Raw genomic sequence first — 24003 nt, 5'->3', positions numbered from 1 at the left:
TGAAATTACCGTAAATTCCAGACTATAAGCCGCTACTATTTTCCCAAACGTTCAACCCTGCGGCTTATTCAGCGATGCGGCCAATTTATGTAATTTTTCTAACGGCCGCCAGCGGCGCTCGAGTACAAAAGGTAAGATTTAGACCAGTGGAATATATGCGCCGAGGAAGACTGCAACTTCTTAATTTGTGCAGAAATTAAATTAGCGTAGACTTACCCTCATCAGGACGGTGTACCATGATTTTTGCAAGTACGGTATATTTTTATAACAGACATGTTTACTGTTTTGCGAGCGTGTTGCTAGTAGCGTGTTGCTACCTGTCACAGTCACAGTTTGGGATGAAAGTTCTATTATTATTATTAAAGCTTTGAAAACTCTCTCGGTGTACCGTCTTTCTTTGTAAATATGTGTAACCCATGTATAATATGTATTTGCAACTGTATATTTTTGTAATGTATTTATTTTTACTTATTCTGATATGTTTTCCACGGGTGAATCAAAAAGAAGGGGCGGAGCAAACGCGGGCTGACGGGAAGTGGAGTAAAGGTGGGACGTGTTTGTGGACGCGGCAGACAATAGTGGGTATATATATTTTCCCACCCTTACTTTTGGAAATATACACTTTTTTCCTTGGATTACTTTCAACGGGACCCGGTCTCTTCAGGCCTGCATCAAACCTTAAGTACCGGTATCATTTTCCGTACGTTTTGCCGGCTGTGGTTTTTGGACTGTGTACTTTATATTCAGTTAAAATTGCGGGACTTAAAGTCGGGTTTGGGTTACTTTTGTGGTTGTGTTACATGTTTTAATGTGGGCGCATGCCGTTTATATACAGGTGCGACTTGTGTAAGTACAAAAGCGATTACCCTCTTAAAATGTGGTGGGTGCGGCTTATAATCAGGTGCGCTCTATAGTCCGGAATTTACGGTAAATGGCTGGTATATCAGTCTAACAGTTCTGAGGTAAGGGCAGGGGTCGGCAACCCAAAATGGTAAAAGAGCCATACTGGACCATAAAAAAAACAAATATGTCAGGAGCCTCAAACAATTGAAGACCAAAATCACTCTTTCTTTCCCCCGAGTCCTCAGAAATTTGATATGAAAATTTTATTTTCCTACGGGCTCTGTCCCTCAAATCGATGTAATTGGTCAGGCTCATATTTGTTCGGGCTTTTATGCTCATGGGCCTGGTCAGGTTGGGCTGAATCTTCTAGGCCCGATCTTACCTCTACGGTATGTCACAAAAGTGAGCACACCCCTCACATTTCTGCAGAGATTTCATTACAATGTTTAATAGAACAACACTGAAGAAACATCACTTTGACACAATGGAAAGAAGTTTGTGTAAAGCTTATATAGCTTAGAGTAAATATAGGGTAATTTTTTTTTTTTTTAGACTCAAAATATAGCTAAACCCCTGGCAACAAAAGTGACAAAGCACTGCCTGTAATTTTCCCTCCAAAATACCATGTTATTCTCATTACGTGTCAGGTATGAATAGGGAGCAGGCGTGTTCAATTTGTAGTACACTCTGTCATCCTGGGCACTGAAACTCCCAAGATGGCACACCATGGCAGGGAACTCTCTAGGGACCTTAAAAAATGAATTGTGGCACTGTATACGGCTGGAAAAGGATAAAATATGATTGCCCTGAAGTTGAGCTGCAATACAGTGGCCAAGATCTTTCAGCAATTCAAAAATCAGGATGCACTCATGTTGGATGTCCAAAGAAGCTGACTGAACATGCACAGTGTCACATCCACATGCTATTTAAAAGAAATAGGCGCATGAGTGCTGCTAAGCATTGCTGCAGAGATTGAAGAGGTGGCAGGGCAGCCTGGAAATACTCAGACCATACACTTCACTAACCTTCACTTTAGGGTGTACTTACTTTTGTTGAAAGAGCTTTAGTTATTTATGGCTATATTTTGACTTTTTGGAGGGTTAAAATAAATATACAATGTCATAAAAGCTTTACACAGACTACCTTTCATTATATCGAAGCTATGTTTCTTCACTGTTGTCCAACTTACCAATTTACTCACTTTCGTGGTCTACTGTAGGCATAGTTTATGACACAAATCTTGACATAAACCTATCCTACATAAACCATATTAAACTAAAAAATAACTGGATTTCCTCCATGATCTTTCAAATGTTTTTGAAAAAGCGCCAAGGAGCCACTAGGTAGCGCTGAAGCTCCAGAATAGCAAATTGTTGACCCCCGGGTTTGGGCTTTGAATTTCATCTTTATGGCTTTCCATGTTCTCAGGAAGTCAAAAGGGTGTTACCAAAGACAGCAGGGCTGGTCTTTAACTCATCCATGAGCTTAATGAGCACTAGCAGGATGGAAAATTGATAGTCGGTCATCTAGTCTGTAATCTTACTTTCTGTGTTACGCAATAAAACACCCCATTTCCAAGACGCCTTGGCTGTGACCTGCCAGCTTGCTATGATTAACCGTTTTTCACCTTTCTACTGTTTTTAAATGGCACTGTAACTATAAACCTTCTTTAAAAGCTCATTAACTGAACATGCTTCATGGCAACCAGAATTGAGATAAATCGTGCTGCCTGTGCCCTAGCTTGAATTAGGATGGCAAATTTCCTTTTGACAGTGCTGAATGAAGGACATGCCAAATGCCTTTTCCAGCAGCTGCCCTGATTTATTGTTTTATTGTCTGCTCCTATCTTCGGTGTTTTTCTTCCCGTTTTGACAACTACACTATGGATTACTTCTATCCTATGGACATGGGTTTTAGCGCACAAAATGCGTTTATTCAAGGAATCAACTCCTTGCCCTGAAGAATTCTCGTGCCGGCGTGATGAAGGGGCCTATCGTGGAAGAAGAGCCGGAGCTAGCTAAGCGGCTAGCGGCGTTATAAGTCTTCGGTATCATCCGTAATCATGGTAAATGCGAACTCACTACCAAATCATCGAGTGCTGGTGGAAAACATCGAAGCGCACCGGGAGCGCAATTGCTGTGTTTTGCGGAAACGTGGCTCACGTTTAGCATTCCGGACGCTAACGTGTAGCCACCCGGAGCTACCTGGAGCTATCCGGCTTCTGCGCCGCTATACAGAGACACGAAGCCGGGGGGAATCGGAGAGGAGGCGGACTTGCTAACACGAGGTGGTGTATCCCTGGATTTTCACAGAGAAAAGATTTCCATCTGCCGCAGGGATGTCAAACTTTTGGACTAACGTGACGTCATCCACTCCGCTACAAGCACCCCTAGGGCATCATGTTAATCTGGTAATAAACAACAAAGTGTGAATTTCCCTACGGGGATGAATAAAGTATCTATCTATCTATAAACTTTGTGTGGAAGAAATGAGAATGGTTTCTACTGCCTTTTGAGATCAAGTTAAGTCAAGTCAAATGTATTTATATAGCTCTTAATCACAAAAATGTCTCAAAGGACTGCACAGGATTACAATGACACAATGACCTGATCTTAAACCAACATGCGGGCAAGGAACAACTCAAAACCTCAGCGTGCGGAAAAAGAGAAACCTTAAAAAGGGACGTCACAAGTGGTATCCCCCTTTCAGGACGACCATTTAACATTACAGTACACAAACATAGTAAACACTAGGTAACATGTTGAGAATTTGTCCGGAAAAGTGCATGACAGCAGCGACGCCCCCAGCCTGTAAACTGGTCCAGAAAGTCTATGACAGCCACGACGCAGCTTCCCATCTCTGCCAGCTGGTCCATGCAGGCGTTCACATGCTTCAGGTCAAACGCTGGTCCGCTGACTCATCTCAAATCATCCTTCTCCTTCGTATCACTACCAGGCAGGCAGTCGGAAAAAGACAGGACAATACAGACTTCCATAGAGGTTGCAGATCTTATCTCCGGAGGCAGGGCATTCCATAGCACCGGGGCCCGGATGGAGAACGCTCTCAAGCCTGCAGACTTCTTGGCTCTCGGAGTCACAAGTAGACCGGCATAAGATAAGTTTGCATGATAAGAAAGAAATGATACGGCTATGTTATCAGGAATAGCGACTAAAGAGTCTTAGTTGTTACTTCGGCCACCCTATTTGCCCCACGTATAATACATGGATCCCGTAACTGGATGGGCGTGGCTTAGCACTCTCTGTCAGCTCTATCAATTCAGGTACTTTAGCTTGTGTTTAGTTTATCTTTTTGTGCATGTTCACAAAGACATTTGTTGTTGCTTGTTTTTTAAAAGCTCCTAATATGTTTACAGTTTGTGCAGAATCACCGCATACACTTTTACTAACAAGAGAGCTTACATGTTTTGATGTCAACATAAAATACAGTTCAAGAGAGAGAAAGTAGAACTACATTAGCTACTTGAATTTACTAAGAAGTAAACTTATCAACCCCATTATCTGCCCTGACAATCTGAACAGCTCAATTGCAGTTTTAAAAAATTCCTTTCCAGTCTGGAAAGCAGACACGTCTCACGTGTTTTCTCACCCTGAAAATGTGAGACAGTCAAGAAATTGCAAACATGTGTGTCTTGTTTTGTTCCCTGCGTTCTCAAAGGAGAGAGGCTTTTCCTGTATTTTGTTTTGGGGGGGGGAAATAAAGCAGATGGAAAAGCCATTTGTGTGATGATATGTGAAGAAGAAAAGACAGGTCCTCCATCGGATGCCTTTAATTGCTAGGACAGCCTTAGCCAGCATGCCATCACTTTTATACATTTTGGTTGAGGGTCACATGATAACAGCAGGTTTTTGAGTTAAAGGCACACTACATGCTGGGTCAAAGTGCAAAAGACTTATAAAATCTGAACTTGAATACAATTACAGTACTGTAATTAGACTCACATATACACAATGTACATGTGTACAAAAATGATAAACCCAAAGTCTTACACAGACTCAACTGACAGTTTGCCAGTCAAATTGGGAAAAAAAAATACGTTACCGAATGCTTTATGACTTGGCTCAGTGTTTCCCATAGAATTTTGTGGTGGGGGGAGAGTCTCGGGGGAAAAAAATGTTCCATCCAACAATCCATCCATCCATCCATCCATCCATTTTCTTCCGCTTATCCGGGGTCAGGTCACAGGAGCAGCAGCCTCAGCAGAGAAGCCCAGACGTCCCTATCTCCAGCCACTTCATCCAGCTCATCTGACGGGATCCCGAGGCGTTCCTAGGCCCGCCTAGAGACATAGTCTTTCCAGCATGTCCTTGGTCGTCCTCGGGGCCTCCTGCCCGAGGAACATGTCCGGAACACCTCCTAAGAGAAGCGTCCAGGAGCCATCCTTATCAGATGCCTGAGCAACCTCAACTGGCCCCTCTTAATGCGGAGGAGCCGCGGCTCTACAATGAGTTTCTCCACCGATGTCTGAGTGTCTCACCTTTTCTCTAAGGGAGAGCCCAGCTACCTGGTGGAGGAGACTCACCTTAGCCACTTGTATCTGGGATCTTGTTCTTTCGGTCGTGACCTACAGTTCATGACCAAAGGTGAGGGTAGGAACGTAGATCTACCAGTAAATCGAGAGCTTTGCTTTTCGGCTCAGCTTTTTCTTCACCACAATGAACAGGTACAGGGTCCGCATAACGGCAGACGCTCCACCTGTCTGTATGTCCATCTCCCATTCCATCCTACCCTCATTCGTGAACAAGAGGCCAAGATACTTGAACTCCTCCACCTGGGGTAGCATCTCATTCCCAACCGGAAGAAGCATGCCACCCTTTTCCATGGTCTTGGAATTGGAGGTGCTGATCTTCATCCTGCCTGCTTCACACTTGGCTGCGAACCGCTCCATTAAGAGCTGAAGATCATGGCTTGAGGAAGCCACTGCTACCACACCATCTTCAAAAAGCAAAGATTAAATGGTGAGGCCTCCAAGCCAGATACCTTCCTCGCCCAGGCTGTGACTAGGAATTCTGTCCATAAACTGTATGAACAGAAACGGCGACAAAGGGCAGCCCTGGTGGAGTCCAACTCCCACTGAAAACGAACCCAACTTACTGCCAGAAATGCGGACCCAACTCTGGCACTGGGGATACAGGAACCGCACAGCCCTGATAAGACTGTGCGGCACCCCATACTCCTGGAGCAACCCCCACACGGCTCCCCGAGGAACATGGTCAATACCTTCTCCAAGTCCACAAAACACTACATGTGACTGGATAGGCAAACTCCCATGCACCCTGGAGGAACCTGCAGAGTGTGTAGAGCTTGTCCACTGTTCCATGGCCCAGGCGAAAATCACCCTGCTTCCTCCTGACTGAATCCTCCTCTCCAGTACCAAAATACCTTACCAGGGAGCCTGAAAAGTATGATCCCCTGTAGTTGGAACACACTCTCCGGTCCCCTTTCTTGATAAGGGGAACCACCACTTCAGTCTGCCAGTCCAAAGGGACTGTCCCCGATGTCCACGCAGAGTTGCAGAGGCGTGTCAACCATGACAAGCCAACAACATCAAGAGCTTTAATAAATTCTGGGCGGAACTTCTCCACAAAAGAGCATTTTGACCACTTCAGTGACTTCAACCCCAGAGATATAAGAGCCCACCTCAGGGCACCCAAGGCTCTCCTTCCTTAGAGGAAGACATGTTGGTGGGATTGAGGAGGTCTTCAAAGTATACTGCCCACCGCTTTACAACATCCCCGGTCGAGGTCATCAGTGCCCCATCGCCACTATACAGTGTTGATGGGAAAATGCTTCCCCCCCTAAGACGCCGGATGGTGGACCAGAATTTTCTCGAAGCCTTTCGGAAGTCGCTTCCCATGGCCTCACCAAACTCCTCCCATTCCCGAGTTTGGCCTCAGCCACTGCCGAACATATCGGATTGGCGGGTAAACAGACCAAATCACCAATTGTAAAATTAATCAAATTATTGCTGCAATGATAGGATGCCAGTTCTTCTTTGTTGGTTTACAGGGGGTTATTGTAACACGCAACTTATGAGCTACAGTTCGGGCCCGTGTCCACCAAAGTGTTTTCCTGATTGCTTGCAATGGCAGCACAGCGGAATGCCATTGAAAATACCATTTGTGATCATTTATGTAATGAGAAAACCTAAACGTTTTTTTGATTAGCTCAGCATTCATATATATTTCAAAATAATATTATATTTTATAGAAATACAAGTTGTAAGATACGGGCAGCACGGCGGCACAGTGGTTATCGCGTTTGCGGCACAGTTCTAAGGTCTTGGGAACCTCCTGTGTGGGTTCAAATCCAGCTACCTGACTTCCTGTGCGGAGTTTGTATGATCTCCCCGTGCTGGCGTGGGTTTCCTCCGGGCACTCCGGTTTCCTCGCACATTCCAAAGACATGCATTTCAGGTGGATTGGCCGGTCCAAATTGTCCCTAGGTGTGAATGAGTGAGTTGTCTGTCCCTGTGAATGAGCGAGTTTTCTGTCCCTGTGTGCCCTGCGATTGTCTGGCAACCAGTTCAGGGTGTACCCTGCCCACTGCCCGATGATTGCTGGGATGGGCTCCAGCACCCCCGCGACCCTACTGAGGATAAGCGGTGCAGCTAATGAGATGAGATGAGATAAGAAGTTTATGATACTCTGGCAGGTCCAATTAAACTCCTATGTATTGGAAACATTGTATCAAATTAGCACAGCGCCAACAATTTGACAGTCCGCATGAAATAAATTGTGAAGATTAAAAAGTAACTTGATATATATTTTAAAATAGATTTGCATTTTAAGACAATGGGATCATTTCGCCTGAACTACTGACGACAATATTTTACAGAAAAGAAAAATCCCTGGTTGCAAAACACAGTTCAAGGCGGGGCTCAATGTAGGCTGGGGACCAAAGTCTTCAAACCAAACCACACAGTTTCATGACCTTAAATTGCCTTTTTGTGGAACTGACAGCCCATTTGATCTCAACTGCTCTTGTATCTAGCCATCTTAAAAGTTCATGAATTTACAACTATTCACTGAAGTATCGCTGATGGCATAGCACAGGGGTCAAGAATGTATTGCTTGCAAGCCAGATATGGCTCATTTTAGAGTTCAGCTGGCTCAGAGATAAAATCAGGACCCAGATACTCTACCCTATGACTTGCCAATTACAGTGTATACAAAGTCAAAACCAAACAGATAACAATAGGTTCGGTCCAAAATATATAGGGCAAGGTTTCACCAACAAACCCTGTTTTGGGTGTTTGTCTCTAAGGAACCCTTTTTCTTGAAACCCATTAAACAATGTTTTCACGACTATAAGGCGCACCTAAAAGCCTTTATTTTTTTTTCAAAAGCTGACCATGCGCCTTATAATACAGTGCACCTTATATATGGATCAATATTAAGTCGCATTTGAGTGACTGGTGACATCCTACAGACACTGTGTCCGTACATGTGTGAGACACGTATTTGCTTCTTTGCAAGCTTTCGGAATGTTAAGGGGGTAATAAGTTTGACTGAACTATCTGACTGTTTTGTCGACGTTCCCATTGCAGCGCCTTCTAACCCGGTGCGCCTTATGTATGGAAAATATAGGACCAAAAACTATTTTTGGGGGGTGCGCCCTATAACCCGGTGCGCCTTATAGTCGTGAAAATACGGTAAGTTCTTTGTTGATGAAAAGCCACAGAATAAACTGTAAACACCTGAAAAAACAGCTATGCACCCAGAGCAATTATATTGGGTGAGCTGTAGGCGTGAGCAGATCTCTGCACACATAGAACACTCCAATCAATACATCAGTATCCTTCTCGTTTGCAGTATTTAGTGACATTTTTACACCTCTTTTTGAAACCATGATTTACCAAAAGATAGACGGTCAAAATGAGCCTTAACATTCTTAAGTGAATACGGGAGGGAGACACGTTTTAAGTGGGATATTTGGTGATATAGGACACAGGCTCTGGTATTATATTATTAAATCATCAAAACGCCACACATTGAAATAGAATATGCTGAATTGGTTTTTATATGTTGAGGCTCTAAAACAGGGGTTAGCAACCTTTTTGGTGTGGAGTGCTACTTTCAAATTTCCTTGTAAATCAGTGTGCCACACCAAGATCATGGACTCGGAGAACATTTTTTTTTTATTTCCAAAAGAGCTGTAATTTAACAACAGATATACAACATGGATATACATTGAAATCGTATAACTGACCAATTTATCTTCCTTTATTCTTGTTCATCAATAAATTAAAAAATGGATGTGAGCAACATGTGGAAAGGCCTGTAGCCATCCATGACTTCAACTTTTTACCACAAGAATTAACCAGAATCAACCATTCTTCAGCAACAATTAACTACCATCAAAAACAAGTGATGGACAACTACCATACCATTCATCAATGAAATCTTATTGCAGAAAATATCAAAAGTTGAAATGACAGCAGCAAGGCAGAAGTTGAAAATAAGTGCAACAGAAATAACAGCTGATTTGGTCGCAGATATTAAATGGTTATCCGTGCTTTGCTATGCAGTGAGCAATGTGATAGCTTGCTTCAGTGGTGGTGTTTTTAGCAATGATAAAGGTTTTAAGGGTCTGTGTTTATTGGCCGTACATGCACACAGCGTGTTTTAATGTATCCGCCTTGTCAGACTTATCCTTGAATTCGTGTTCATGTTTCGTCTCGTAATGACGTTTAACACTTGAAGTGTGAGGTACAATGCTCTCGAGGCGTAACACATTTTTTGCACAAAGCCCCAGTCATTTGTCCACACTGGCTGAAAAGAAAGAGATTTTTTTGCTGGTGGAGTGGTCATAATTCGTTCATTTATAGCGCGCCGGTGTTTCTGTGGCTTGGTTAAAACGCGGATCTTTCCTCTCCTCAGCGCGGACACACACACACACACCTCCTTGGGGTGTCCATCGATTCGATAATGACCATCTTCTTTTATTTGTGAGTCTGCTGATGTTTGAACAGTCCGATCCTGGATTATGGTCGGAGACTCAGGTAAAAGAGGATACCTGCGCAATGATGGTTTTTAAAGTGGCGTAAGGGATGCACTTTCCCCAACGCCACTATCTTGATGGTAAAGAAGATGGTTCCAGTGGCAAGGGAGACCCTAGACGACCGGCATCTTCCTACTACTGCAGGGGGCTGCCGGGATCCAGGTCTGTAGGAAACCGCCTCAAAGCGTGCCGCCACCAGCTTTTGGGATCACTCTTAGTCTGGACTCTACCCTTTGACCTGTTCGGCTTGGGTAACCCTACCAGGAGTACGAGACTCCCGCCGACATAGCTCTAGGGGTCATGAAGACGCACAAAGTGCCCCACCACGTTAAGGTGGTGATCCATCGGGACACACACTCACACACACACACACACACACACACACACACACACACACACACACACACACACACACACACGAAGCAGCGCTACCGTAAAGCCTCTAAATAACACAGCACGCAACTGAAAATGTCTAAATTTCAGGTGAAAATGTGCATTTCTAAAACATAATCATTATTATTTTGCCATGCACTCGCGTGCCACTGGTTAACCAGCAGTGGCACGCGAGTCATAGGTTGCCAACCCCTCCTCTAAAAAAAACAGAAAATATTTTCCTTTTATGGCTCTTCGAGTCAAAAAGATCCCCGACCTCTGGTATAGCATTACATTAGTTTATGTTGAACCCTACTATAGAATCATAATAAACAGAGATCTCAATCCTCTAAATACATAAAACAATATTTTCAGCACTATAAAAAAACAAACCTTCTTAAATGTGTCATTAGAGTACCAGTGAATACTATTTCACAGTCCTCGCTTTCCTGGAGAATGTTTTCCATTTCGGTTGAGGTCAACGGGAGGTTTCATATGTCAAAACTAACGTCTCCTGTGGGAACTCACTTCAACTTTTTGTAGTTACACTTTTAGTTAGATGACATCACTTCCCCTTTTTTTTTTTAAACTGTTGAGTAGAACAGTGTTATTTCATGTTACTGGAAGATTAGCTAAAGCTTAAGGTCATGGTTTATTAGTCCCAGCTACATGCACAGGCTATAATATCGTCATGCGTTACATCAATTTAGGAGCCCGATGTCTCATCTCATTAGCTGCACCGCTTATCCTCAGTAGGGTAGCGGGGGTGCTGGAGCCCATCCCAGCAATCATCGGGCAGTGGGCAGGGGACACCCTGAACTGGTTGCCAGCCAATCGCAGGGCACACAGGGACAGACAACTCGCTCGCTCATTCACACCTAGGGACAATTTGGACCGGCCAATCCACCTGAAATGCATGTCTTTGGAATGTGGGAGGAAACCGAAGTGCCTGGAGGAAACCCACGCAAGCACGGGGAGAACATACAAACTCCGCACAGGAAGTCCGGTAGCTGGATTTGAACCCACTCAGGAGGTTCCCAAGACCTTAGAACTGTGCCGCACACGCGCTAACCACTGCCCCGCCGTGCTGCCAGCCCGATGTCCACACTGTAAAATATTTGCGGTCTCAAACTAACTTGTGATGCACTTTGAGTACAGGCCTCTTGTGCAGAGGGTGAACATATGCCAGCAAAAATAGCTTGAAGCTTATAAACACGTGTTTTTAATAGAAACGTTTAACAGCTCTCAAAAACAGTAGAAATCCTCGCAATGAGGGAAAAAAGTGCCGTGCTGTTATGCGAATACTGGGATATACTGTGAGCAATGTTCCCTGTAATTTTCCTTACGGGTCTGAGCGTTCACACAAAGTCGGTGAGCAACGCTTGAAACAACAATGAGCAACGGCAATCCCAAGTGTGGCAACAAATGCATTATCAAAGAGGTCCAAAACTTGATATCAAGTTACATTTTGCTGAGTTTCTGGCAATGCAAAAAAAAAAAATCACTTTTGAATGAATTCACTAATGTATTGTTGCAAAGGTTTTACGGCCTACAAACGTCATTTGTTTTTACAACAATTCTTTCACAAGATTTTCATTTTTTTTTTTCCTGGTATCTTTTGACGCATGTTGGTTCCAGATCAGGGGATGGTGTAATAATAGTCTGAAATAATAGTCTGTGCAATAACCTGTGCAGCCCTTTGAGACTCTTTGTGATTAAGGGCTTTACAAATAAAAATGATTTGACTTGACAAACATTTTTGGGGGCTTATTTAGTCGGTTGCAAGATACAGAACTGTATTTAATCACATTTTTTTTACTGGAAGTACAATGTTGGCAACAAGATTCACTTGATATAATTGGAAATTATTTGAATGCAACACAAACTTTTTCTTCTTTTTCCCCTGTCTTTTTTTCTATTTTTTTTTTAAATTCCTTTAAAAAATCTCTTTGTGTTTATTTTTTCCTAGCTGTTACTGTTTTCTTTTTGTTCTCTATTGACTTTTTTTCTGGCTTTTTTCTGAACTTTTCCTTCGTTTTTCTCTTGCTTTTGTTTCTTTTTTCTCAGCTTTTCGCTACTTTTACATTTTGGTAGTTTTTTCTTTTTTGTTCTATTTCCCCCCTCTCCTTTAAGTCATTTTGTGCACAATTTTACATCATATTTGGTCGTGTAGCGATTAAAGAAGCAAAAACAACCCGAAGAGCCGTTTGGGACCCGAAAGAGCCGGTTCTCTTTTAGTAAGCCGAGCCGAAGAAGCCGGTTCTCGAAAGACTCACTAACTTTACTCAGGGATCAGAATGGAGATTTTCATTTTCAGCTGAAATAGCCAGCGTCCATGAATAAACCAGGGCGGAGCCCCCCCCCATACCCCCCCCCCAAAAAAAAAAAAAAAAAACCTGGGTTTTAGGCAATTTACTTGACCAAAACCATGCTTATATTTATCATTTAAGTAACATTTTTAGAAGATTAAAATAATTTGCCCACATAACTGATTTTTTTGTAAATACTGCAAGATAAATGCAGTTCAGTCCCTGCAGCTTGTGCGACAATGCGGCCAATTTTTCTAACGGCCGCCAGGGTGCGCCAGAGCAATAAAGGAAAGAGTGAGACAGTCGGATTTTGAATTTGTTTGCTACGCAAGAGAAAAAGTAAAAAAGTCGGAATGCCTTTGGGGTTCAAAAACAGCGGAAATCCGCGGATCCGCGGAAAATTCTGATCCCTGTTTACTCAACTTCGTTCTACTTCGACTCGACTTTAAAATACCGCATTTAGGACACAACGTCAGGGGAACCCGTGTATTTTTACCTTCATGCACTGTAACTTTGACTTAATTCGCTTCTTAATTAGCAATTTCGAGCCCTGATTTTTGTGCGCTGGCTAGATTTTCTTGTGCGCTGAGAATGTGCAGGCAGTGCGCAATTGCCCACGCGCGCAGTTTAGAGGGAACATTGACTGTGAGCATTTCATTTTGCAACTCTGTATTGTATTAAAGTGCGTTTTTGTCAAGCTGGAGAAAAGGAATAAGGATAGGTTATTAAAAATACTACAACAGTATCCTGTTTTGAGGAAGGAAATTTATAATCAGGTACATCCGAGCTCATTTTTATATATTATGTATCGTGTTGATGCAAGACAAACACAATTTTACAGTTCCAAAACGTCCGGGTTTGCAGCATAAGCACCCTGTCCAAAAATGTATTTGTTCGCAAAGTAGAAACAGATGTTTTCCCACAGCCTTGGCAACTGTGAGCCGGAGCATTGAATCAATGCCTGAATGGAAACTCTTTTTTTAAAGTGACGTATGAAGTTACAAAAACAATGCTTGCGTAAAAAATGTCTATTTTGTTGTATAATGTTGTAGTTGGTGGCAAGTAATATGGTGTGACTTTTTGTGATCGTTTTTTTAAAAATAGGCCTTGGGTCTTGTTATGCAAAACTATACCTGTCAACCTCCAGGGCTGCACGCCCTTACAAACGGTCGTATTTTCCCTTACAAAATACAAAATAATCTCACACCATATTTTTTTTTTCAAACGTGTTTAATTATGTCGTTTAACATGTTATATTATACATGTGTTTCGTTAAATCATATATATTATTAATTGATTATTGTTAATTTTGTTGTGAGATCTTGAGTTGCTCGACATGAATGAGGTTTATTATAAATAAGTTCAAAAAAATTAAGTCGCTTGGACGTTCACCGTAGAAGGAAAAATACATGCAAATATAATTAAGTAGAATAATACATTTTCTTATTCAAATTATGAATCCATTTTCTGCATCAAATTATTGTTGGTAATAAACTGATTAAAGGGATAACCACAAACCTGTCTTTTTTCATTTCCTCCTTTTATACTTCCTTTTTTCTTAACTTCTTTATACAACATAATCATTCGTGATATAATGCATCAAAACAAGTGAGCTGTTTGAGAGCCGGCTCTCTTTAATAAGTTGAGCCGAAAAAGCCGGTTCTCTAAAAAGAGACGGACTTCCTTTCACTACATCAAACCGCTCGCTTCGTTTACAACGGAAAAAAACAATACTGAGATAGAGGCTTCCGCGGCGAACTCTTTTGACTTGATTGGTTTGCTGTTTCGTGATAGTCGGTGTATACCGGATGGTACCCATAATTGATAAATTTGCGTTGCACAGATTTTCTCGGAACGTCGTACACGTCTTAAAATGCACGATAAACGTACTTTGTGCGGCAAAACCGTACAGGTTGACAGGTATGCAAAAGAACCCAGGTAGGATTTGAGGATTATCTATCTATCTATCTACCTTGGTCATATCCCTCAAGAGGGGTGACAGACAGCAAGACAAACACATACAATAACAAAGAAGATAAATAAGGGAAAAAATAGCAAAATACACAGACAAAATATTTTGGACCATGGCCAAGCCAAATGCCCAAACATCCAAACAAGTTAGGCACCTCGGCACCCAAGTCGGTCATGCTTTCGTCCCTCCAGATGAAACAGGACACAAGAAAGCGTAACTCGGTCAGGGTGACACAACACACTCTTTTGTTCAACAGCATGGCCCGAAAGCTTTCACTGGTTTACCCCTGCCGTATCATACAGGTGCCCTGCCCATCCCTTAGAACGCGTCCACACATCCCACTATTTAAGGATTTGAGGATTAAAATTGCCATTAATGAAAGATTGTACGATTTGTTTTTGGTTGCCAGTATAATGAAAGTTTAGACTATGTTCCATCCATTATCTGCACCGCTTATCCTCAGTAGGGTTGTGGGGGTGCTGGAGCCTATCCCAGCCATCTTCGGCCAGTGGGCAATTTGGACCAGCCAATTAACCTGACATACATGTTTTTGGAAGGCAGCACGGCGGCGCAGTGGTTAGCGCATGTGCGGCACAGTTCTAAGGTCTTGGGAACCTCCTGTGTGGGTTCAAATCCAGCTACTGGACTTCCTGTGTGGAGTTTGTATGTTCTCCCCGTGCTTGCATGGGTTTCCTCCGGGCACTCCGGTTTGCTCCCACATTCCAAAGACATGCATTTCAGGTGGATTGGCCGGTCCAAATTGTCCCTAGGTGTGAACGAGCGAGCGGGTTGTTTGTCCCTGTGTGCCCTGCGATTGGCTGGCAACCAGTTCAGGGTGTCCCCTGCCCACTGCCCGATGATTGCTGGGATGGGCTCCAGCACCCCGCGACCCTACTGAGGATAAGCGGTGCAGATAATGAGATGAGATGAGACATGTTTTTGGAATGTGGGAGGAAACCGGAGTGCCCGGAGGAAACCCACGCAAGCACAGGGAGAAAATGCAAACTCCCCACAGGAGGTTCGATCTCATGACGTCAGAATTGTGCTGCTGTTTTCGGAACAGAGAAGATAAGGTTATAAAATAAGGTTATAGTTATAATTTACACAATATTTACACAAAGAAATGTCGGCATGTAGGATGTTAGAGCTCCACATCAAGGTTGCGGTAGGATTTGGATTATTCATTTGGTCTTAACTGTGGGATAGCAAAATTTAAGAATCAATGTGCGCTATTAGCACATACCAATGGATTTTGGATACCCTAAATTAGAGAACGTCTAAGTTGTGTTTTTGTTTTGCTTATTTACTGAACCCTCTTGTGATTCATCTGAATTGTGTTGGTGTAATCATAGTCTGGATCAGGCAGCTCTTTACTGAAAAAGTTCAGCGGGTTCAAAGCATGCTGTTGCCATATTTATGAATGAAATACGAGGACATTCACCGCACTATAAATTGTGTGCAGAATCTGTCGGTTTGTACCTCATTTAAATGGATTTATTTTTCCTTTCTACCCTGGCCGGTACCTTGATGTGGTTCAAAGTTTAGTCTACGTGTAACCACTAAACTGGCCTGATGAATGTCAAATGAAATGCCCTAAGTTTGCTACAATGGAAGGAGGAGAGAGACAAAATAAGGTTTAGAAGTATCAGTAGCAATGTTCCCTGTAATTTTCCTTACGGGTCTGAGCGTTCACACAAAGTCGGTGAGCAACGCTTGAAACAACAGTGAGCAACCATAATCCCAAGTGTGGCAAGATCATTCATTATCAAACATGTCCAAAAGTTGACATCAAGTTACATTTTGCTGAGTTTCCGGCAATGCAAAATTATTTTTCTCTTTTGAATGAATTGACTCATGTACTATTGCAAAGGTTGTACGGCCTACAAACGTCGTTTGTTCTTACAATTCTTTCACAAGATATCTGTTTCATTTTATTTCCTGTTATATTTTGTCACATAATAATAACATTTTTTACCACAGAAATATTCTTAGCTAGCAAGTACTAGATCCGGCATCTGTTTGCCTGAAAGTGAAAATCAAAGCCAAAGCTCAGTATAGCCCACAGCAACTACAGGTTCGAGAGGATAATACTGTTTTTATGATGTTGAGCTCAAAAGCAGAACTTCATAGTTTAGGAATGATGCCTGGAAATGGCAGCTCACAAAACATAATATGACGCAATATTGGAGCCTTCAGCGAGGATTTAGTCAAAATGAAACGTGAAAAGCAAACATCTCTTTGAGATTTCAGCACACGAATCATTACTTCATCAAACATCAAAGCGTACAGGGAGTGTAGTTTGCTGTGCTTTACGGAAACGTGGCTCACGTCTAGCATCCCTGATGCTAACGTGGAACTACCCGGCTTCAGCGCTGTAAGACAGAGACACAAAAGCCTGCGGGAAGCGGCGAGGAGGTGGACTCGCTATCTACGCGAACACGAGGTGGTGTAACCCTGGGCACAAAGATTTCCATCTGCTGCAGGGACGTCGAACTTTTGGACTAGCGTGTGACGTCATCCACTCCGCTGTTGCTAACTACAACACAGCACCCCGAGGCCATCCTGTTAATATATTAATAAACAACAAAAGGATACTGCTAGATGTGTAAATTTCACTACGAGGATGAATAAAGTATCTATCTATCTATCTATCTACTTGCTGACCTCAACAGTTTCTTTCTTTCTAATTTGCATTTATTTTGTGTGGTGTCATAAAAATGTGCCCCGACCTTGAGAAACTGTTATTTTACAGTCATTTGTTGTAATCCATTTCTCCTAAAATCGAATCCATCTAGTTATTTATTTAAACTACCTTATAAATTCGGATTTGTGTGTGTGTATGTGATTCATACGGTCCGAAACGGCTGAACTAATTTTCGTAAAAATTAACACAGTTGTACTTCGGGCCTCTGCAAGTTTTTTCAGGTTTCATGTCAAGGTACCCCCAAATAAATAACAACAAAATTGATAAATATCTGCTTTTACTTAAAAGCGGCCCTGGAACTGGATGTGGCTCTTTGGTGCTCCCTTGTGGTTCCCTGGCACTTTTTCAACAAACCATGGCCCCCAACAACCTTGCCCAAGTAAAATTCCCGACAACGCCTCGCCCGATACACCAGGATTTCCCATTACTTAGCTGATACTTTAAAGAAAACAATCATACTACAAATTGTGGTTTATGTAGCTTCCTTATTTACCGAAATGTTTTTGACAATGATCAGGAAGCCTTGCCCTGTCATGATAACTGATTAACTTCACCTGTGCCCGCTCTTTGGGGCCAGCCGCTGCGGGCTTCCTGATTGTCTCAGTCCTTTCACTCGCCTGTTGTCAGTCCGTCAGCGAACCTCGGTTTCTACAAGGCAAGCACTCAGACTCTGACTCCAGTCGGCCCCACTTTTTGCACCCGTTTTCCACCCGCCCGTTCCTGATTTCCCCGTTTGTCTCCGGCTACGACCTGTTTTTCGACCCCAACCACTTTTTGCTCTGCCATCCCGGCTTACGACCCGTTTTTGATCCCGACCACGTTTTGCTCTCCAGTCCTGGCTATTGACCTGTTTTTTTCCGTTCTCCGCATTCGGATCACGATCCGATTCTGTGAGCGGCTTGCTTCCTGCGTCCAGCGAGCACCGGATCGCGGTGCTGCACTTCTTCTTTATCTCAATAAACTTGTGTTTAACGTTACACATCTGGGTCCTGATTTCGTTCTGGCTATGACATTCACCGCTTGTGATGCATATTCAGAATAAATAAATGACAGCGATAACAAATACGTTTGTGATATTACACTATTGTGGTTAAAAAAATCCAAGGACTTCACATTATCCAACAGTGTTACTACGCCACCCTGTCATTTTGAAACATTCCCTTGAAAAACTACACGACACCAAAGGCAATGACACGGTAGACGCCATTTTTCTTTTCAAGAATGGATGACACAGTTCATTTCCTTCATTTTTTCAACTTTCTCAAGGGATTAAAGAAATATAAATCAATGACAAAAGGACTTTCATGCCCCTAACTACAGGGTGAGGGAACTAGATTTGGAAAAATCAGAATCATTGGTAAAGGCAGTGTCTGAAACAACGTCTGCCCGGACGCCCAGGGCGTGAAACTTACAGAACGTCTCTGCCCGGGAGAATGACATTTTTTTCAAGGAAGAAAAAAAATATGTATATATTTTGTTTTTATTTTTTTCAAATCAAACGTTTGCTTTATTCATATTTCGAAATCTTCGTTCGGTTTGGAAATTTCGGAATTTCGGTTCGTTATCCATACTCAGCAGCCAATCAGAAGCCTGCATCGAATAACTTTTTGCTTCCAGACTTTCCCGAGCGTTATAAGGTCACGCATTTGCATATTATTTTCCAAAGTAGACGCACAGAGAACACAAGAAAAATGTATAAGTGGTTGGGAATCAAGCAAAAACCTCAGCCCCAGAAGAAAGATTCAAAAGAAGCTAACAAAATTGATGATGCTACAAAACGTAAACAAGTACTATTTTAAGAGACTTGAATCACTCATTCGAATCCTTAAAAGTCATCCGTCTATCTACTGTTTCAGTTCTTGCATCTCCCATAGCTGCAAAAACTGATCAGAAGCCACGTTGGAGACCACCTTGTCATGTGCAATAATAGTAAAAACACATTCTCTATGCAGTGTCTGAAACTCATGACAAGAAGTTAGCGGACATCAAGGCACACAACCATAAACTTGCCTGCCCCATTTTTCACAACCTGAAACGCAATAAGACGACTCATCGCAAAAAACCCGTTGTTGCAAAGTATTAAGGATTGATAATCAGAAGGTAGAACAGAACAACACTTTATAATTAAGTTTATTATAAATCTACTTATAACATTCATTTTATGTATATATCATGGCTGTGTTCCATCTGCCATCAATATGTACCTGTATTTACTTATCTTCATTCATGCAATGTTTGCATTGCGTCGTCTGCTACAAGCCACGTGAACCCCTCTTTCCACGATGCTTTTAATGTACGTTAACATTTTGTCGCGTCGGAAATTTTGTTAGCTTCTTTTGAATCTTTTTTCTGGGGCTGAGGTTTTGGCTTGGTTCCTCACCACTTCTCCATTTTTCTTGTGTTCTCTATGCGTCTACCTTGGAAAATGATATGCAAATACACGACCTTATAAGACTCGGGAAAGCCCGTAAGCAGGAAGTTATTCGATGCAGGCTTCTGATTGGCTGCCCAGTATGCAAATTACCAAACGAACTGAAATTCCAAAATTCCCAAACCGGACGAAGATTTTGAAATCGGAATGGGCGGCAGTAGCTCAGGAGGTAGAGCGCTCGTCTTGGGATCATTGATCCCAGTTCGAATCCCAGCTTGTCCGTGTTACATGTCGAAGTGTCCTTGGGTAAGACACTGAACCCCTAATACCTCCAATAAGCAGGTTAGCACCTTACATGGCTGCAAGGCCACTATTGGGAAATGTGGAGTGCTTTATGAATGCAGATCATTTCATTTCATTTCATAAGAGAAAGGTTTGATTTGAAAAATACATTTTTCGTTTTTTGTTGTCCGGAGACGTTTTGTAAATTATACGCCCGACGTAAGAGATGCACGCCCGGGCGTCCGGGCAGACATTACTTCTGACACTGCTCGATGACCTGATAATAACCGTATAACAATCCACAATTACTGTTCAATGATGGCTGACAAAGCAAACAGCTCAACCCGCACAAAGTTTAAAAGGAGTAAGATGGAATTTTCCTAATTTATGTTCTTGGAGGGGGGGATGACCTAAGATGGGAAACTGAGTTATACAATCTCCACAGGATGACTCAGTGTCATTTTTCATATAAAGTGTGCGTGCATGAGGCAAGTTTTAAGATGAGAAAAGCTGCAGCCAAACAAAACAAAGTCATAATTCAATTGTGACGACCCTGCTAGTCCACAACATATTTCCTGTTTCTCAAAAACGTGAACTCTGTGTCCAAACAAACACGGGGATGACAAATTGTGATAAATTAAAGAAAAAGCGAATACCTGATTTTTAGATACAACAATAAGAAACAATGACAAAGTGTAAAACCCATTTGATTTGTTATTTTATCATTACTTTACTAACATGATGTCAGGACCGGAACGGAGACAAGACCGACTTGCGTTACGCTTCTCACAAAGCTTATTGAAAGAAAGGAAAGGGTTGCACCCACGATCCGGTGATCGCTGGTCGCGGGAAGCATGTCGCTCTGAACGCGGAAGTGGGACTTCCGTGACGAGCGATGGCAGTGTCGGGATCGAAAAAAATGGGTCAGTAGCCGGGACAGGAGAGCAAAAAGGTGGTCGAGAACAGAAACGAGTCGAAAGCCATGAGAGGAGAGTAGACAAGGTCAGGCTCAAAAAAACGGGTCGAAACCGGGAAACAGACGGGAGCAAAAACAGGTGGGAGTCAGGGTCGAAAAAGTTTACCCAGAGTAAACTGAGGTTCACAGACAGACTTACAACCGGTGACAGAAAGGAGAGGGTTTAAATAGGAACAGGGAGCCAATCAGAGTCTGAGGCAGTTGGGGCCAAAGGAGCGGGCACAGGTGCATCACATCGGTAATCATGACACATTAGTAAAATGTATCTAATTGCCAATCCTCGGTGGTCGGTCCGTCTGCGAATCTCTTTTTTTACACGGAAAGCCATTTTTCGCCTGTCCCGTATTTTGCTCCTGTTTGTCTCCTGTTTTGATCTCCACCACGTCTGCTCTCTCGTCCCGAATTATGACGTGTTTTGATCTCGACCACGTCTATTCTCCCGTCCCGAATAACGATCCGTTTTTGATCTCGACCACGTTTACTCTCCTCTCCTGGCTTTCAACTCGTTTTTTGATCCGACCACGTGTTTGCTCTTCTATCCCGGCTACTGACTGAGCTGTGCCCGCTCTATCGGCGCCAACTGTCTCGGACTCTGATTGGCTCCCTGTCCCCATTTAAACCCACTCCACTCCTTTCTGTCGCCTGTGGTCAGTCCATCTGCGAACCTCAGTGTACTCTAGGCAAGCTTTTTTTGACCCTGACTCTCACCTGTTTTTGCTCTCGTCTGTTTCCCGGTTTCGACCCGTTTTTTGATCCTAACCACGTCTACTATCCTCTCCTGGCTTTCGACTCGTTTCTGATCTCGAGCACATTTTTTTACTCTTTTGCCCCGGCTACTGAAATGAAATGAAATGAAATGAAATGATCTGCATTGATATAGCGCTTCAAGTCAAGACTTCCCAAAGCGCTTTACAGTGTGCTTCACATTTCCCAATAGCGGCCGTGCAGCCATGTAAGACGCTAACCTGCTTATTGGGGGCATTAGGGGTTCAGTGTCTTACCCAAGGAGACTTCGACACGTAACACGGAGGAGCCGGGATTCGAACTGCGATCTCTTGATCCCAAGACGAGTGCTCTACCCCCGTTTTTCCGTTCCTGACACCGCCATCGCTCGCCACGGAAGTCCCACTTCCGCGTTCAGAGCGTAACCCTTTCTCTTTCTGCTAATACAACTTGTGAGAAACGTCACACGAGTGGGTCCTGTTTCCGTTCTGGTCCTGACATGTTCGGGTTAAAGTCTGTAATGTACGTTTAAAGTTTAGTACATTTCGAAAAAGAGTCAGTCAACAATGGTAAATAACATAATCTGGCTTTAAAATTAAACGAAATTCAGCATTTAACCTGTTTCCTGTTTCTGTTCCTGTCATTGTAACTCAATGTCTATGTCCGTCTGACTGTCATAGATATGCACATCCAAAAGCATTTCATAAACTCCTGAATTTGACCACGTAGGATTTGCTCAGAAATAGAATGGAATGTATGCTTATGAATGCAGGTCAGACCTCAGAAAGTTTCCAGTGGCCAAGTCAAGTGTAATGTTGAAGCAGCGATACAAAAAAAAACGGGGATAGAAAGTCGCAAGATAAATATTTCAGGCGCTTCTGTAAACAGTGGTTTTCAGTTGTTTACTGTTCAGCTTACTGAGACACATCGTAAATTGCGGAAGGGAGTAATAACATATTCTCACAAAACACCTTTCTGACTTCAAAAGTGCAAAACAGCTAAGGACTAAAAACAAAATATGCCCCCTTTAAGCAAAGGTAAGCAGGGATTCCTGTTTAGGTCATTGTCGAGGTATTTCCTTCGCGTTTGACAGGCCATCAAATTTAGAGTAGCCCAGTTCGAAAGACTGTAGCTCCTCAAAATGCTCAAGAAGCAATCTAACGGTCAGAATGCATAAAATCCCTGTAATTTTCCACGGGTCTGAGCGTTCACACAAAATCGGTGAGCAATGCTTGAAACAACAGTGAGCAACAATAATCCCAAGTGTGGCAAGATAATTAATTATCAAACATGTCCAAAACTTGACATTTTGCTCAGTTTCCGGCAATGCAAAATGATTTTTCTCTTTTGAATGAATTGACTCATGTACTATTGCAAAGGTTGTACGGCCTACAAACGTCGTTTGTTCTTACAATTCTTTCACAAGATATCCATTTCTTTTTATTTCCTGATATATTTTTTTCGCATAATATTAACATTTTTGGGGGCTTATTGAGTCAGTTGTAAGATAGAGAACTGTACTTAATCAAATTTTTTTAGTGGAAGTACAATGTTGGCAACCAGATTCATTTGATATAATTGGAAATTATTTGAATGCAACACAAACTTGTTTTTCTTTTTTCCGTGTTATTTTTCTACTTTTTTTTAAATTTCCTTTAAAAAAAAAATCTCACTGTGTTTATTTTTTCCGAGCTGTTACTTTTTTCTTTTTGTTCTTTATTTACTTTTTCCTACATTTCTTTCTTTTATTTTTTTCTGGCTTTTTTTCTAAAATGTCCCTTTCTTTTTTTCTCTTCCTTTTGTTTCTTTTTTTCTCAGCATTTCACTACTTTTTCATTTTGGTATTTATTTCTTTTTTGTTCTTTTGCCCAAATTCTTTAAGTCATTTTGTGCATAATTTTACTTAATATTTGGTCATGTTGGGATTAAAGAAGCAAAAACAACCCGAAGAGCCGTTTAGGACCCGAAAGAGCCGGTCCCTTTTAGTGAGCCGAGCCGAAGAAGCCGGTTCTCGACAAACTCTACTAACTTTACTCTACTTCGTTCTACTTCGACTCGACTTCAAAATTCAACAGGGGAACCCGTGTATTTTTTACCTTCATGCACTGTAACTTTGACTTAAGTCGCTTCTTAATTAGTAATTTTGAGCCCTTATTTTTGTGCACTGGCTAGATTTTCTTGTGCGCTGAAAATGTACGAGCAGTGCGCAATTGCGCACGCGCGCAGCTTAAAGGGAGCACTGACTGCAATCCTTACCCATCAAAGTGTTCATAGGTAGGACAGCATGATAAAGCTTCCAGATTACACGGCAATGTGCATGCAATCTGGCAAGCGGTCCAGATGTGTTTTAGAAAAACAGCTCGGCTTGACTTAGATAACTGGACCTCTGGGAGAACATTACATCTTGCTGTTCCAGCACGTACGCAAGCC

At 42.4% G+C, this 24003-nt stretch overlaps 1 protein-coding gene across 1 annotated transcript in view; it reads right to left on the bottom strand.

Annotated features, from left to right (window-relative positions):
- Window positions 1-24003, bottom strand: part of loxl2b (lysyl oxidase-like 2b) — a 71694-nt gene that overhangs the window by 38314 nt on the left and 9377 nt on the right. The gene's annotated exons all lie outside the window — the stretch shown is intronic.

This window comes from Urocampus carinirostris, chromosome 5 (genome assembly GCF_059441175.1).
Source record: "Urocampus carinirostris isolate Australia breed hairy pipefish chromosome 5, RoL_Ucar_1.0, whole genome shotgun sequence".
NCBI classification, from domain to species: domain Eukaryota; kingdom Metazoa; phylum Chordata; class Actinopteri; order Syngnathiformes; family Syngnathidae; genus Urocampus; species Urocampus carinirostris.
Note: the sequence above shows the minus strand (reverse complement) of the source record. Positions and strands in the feature narration are given on the sequence as shown.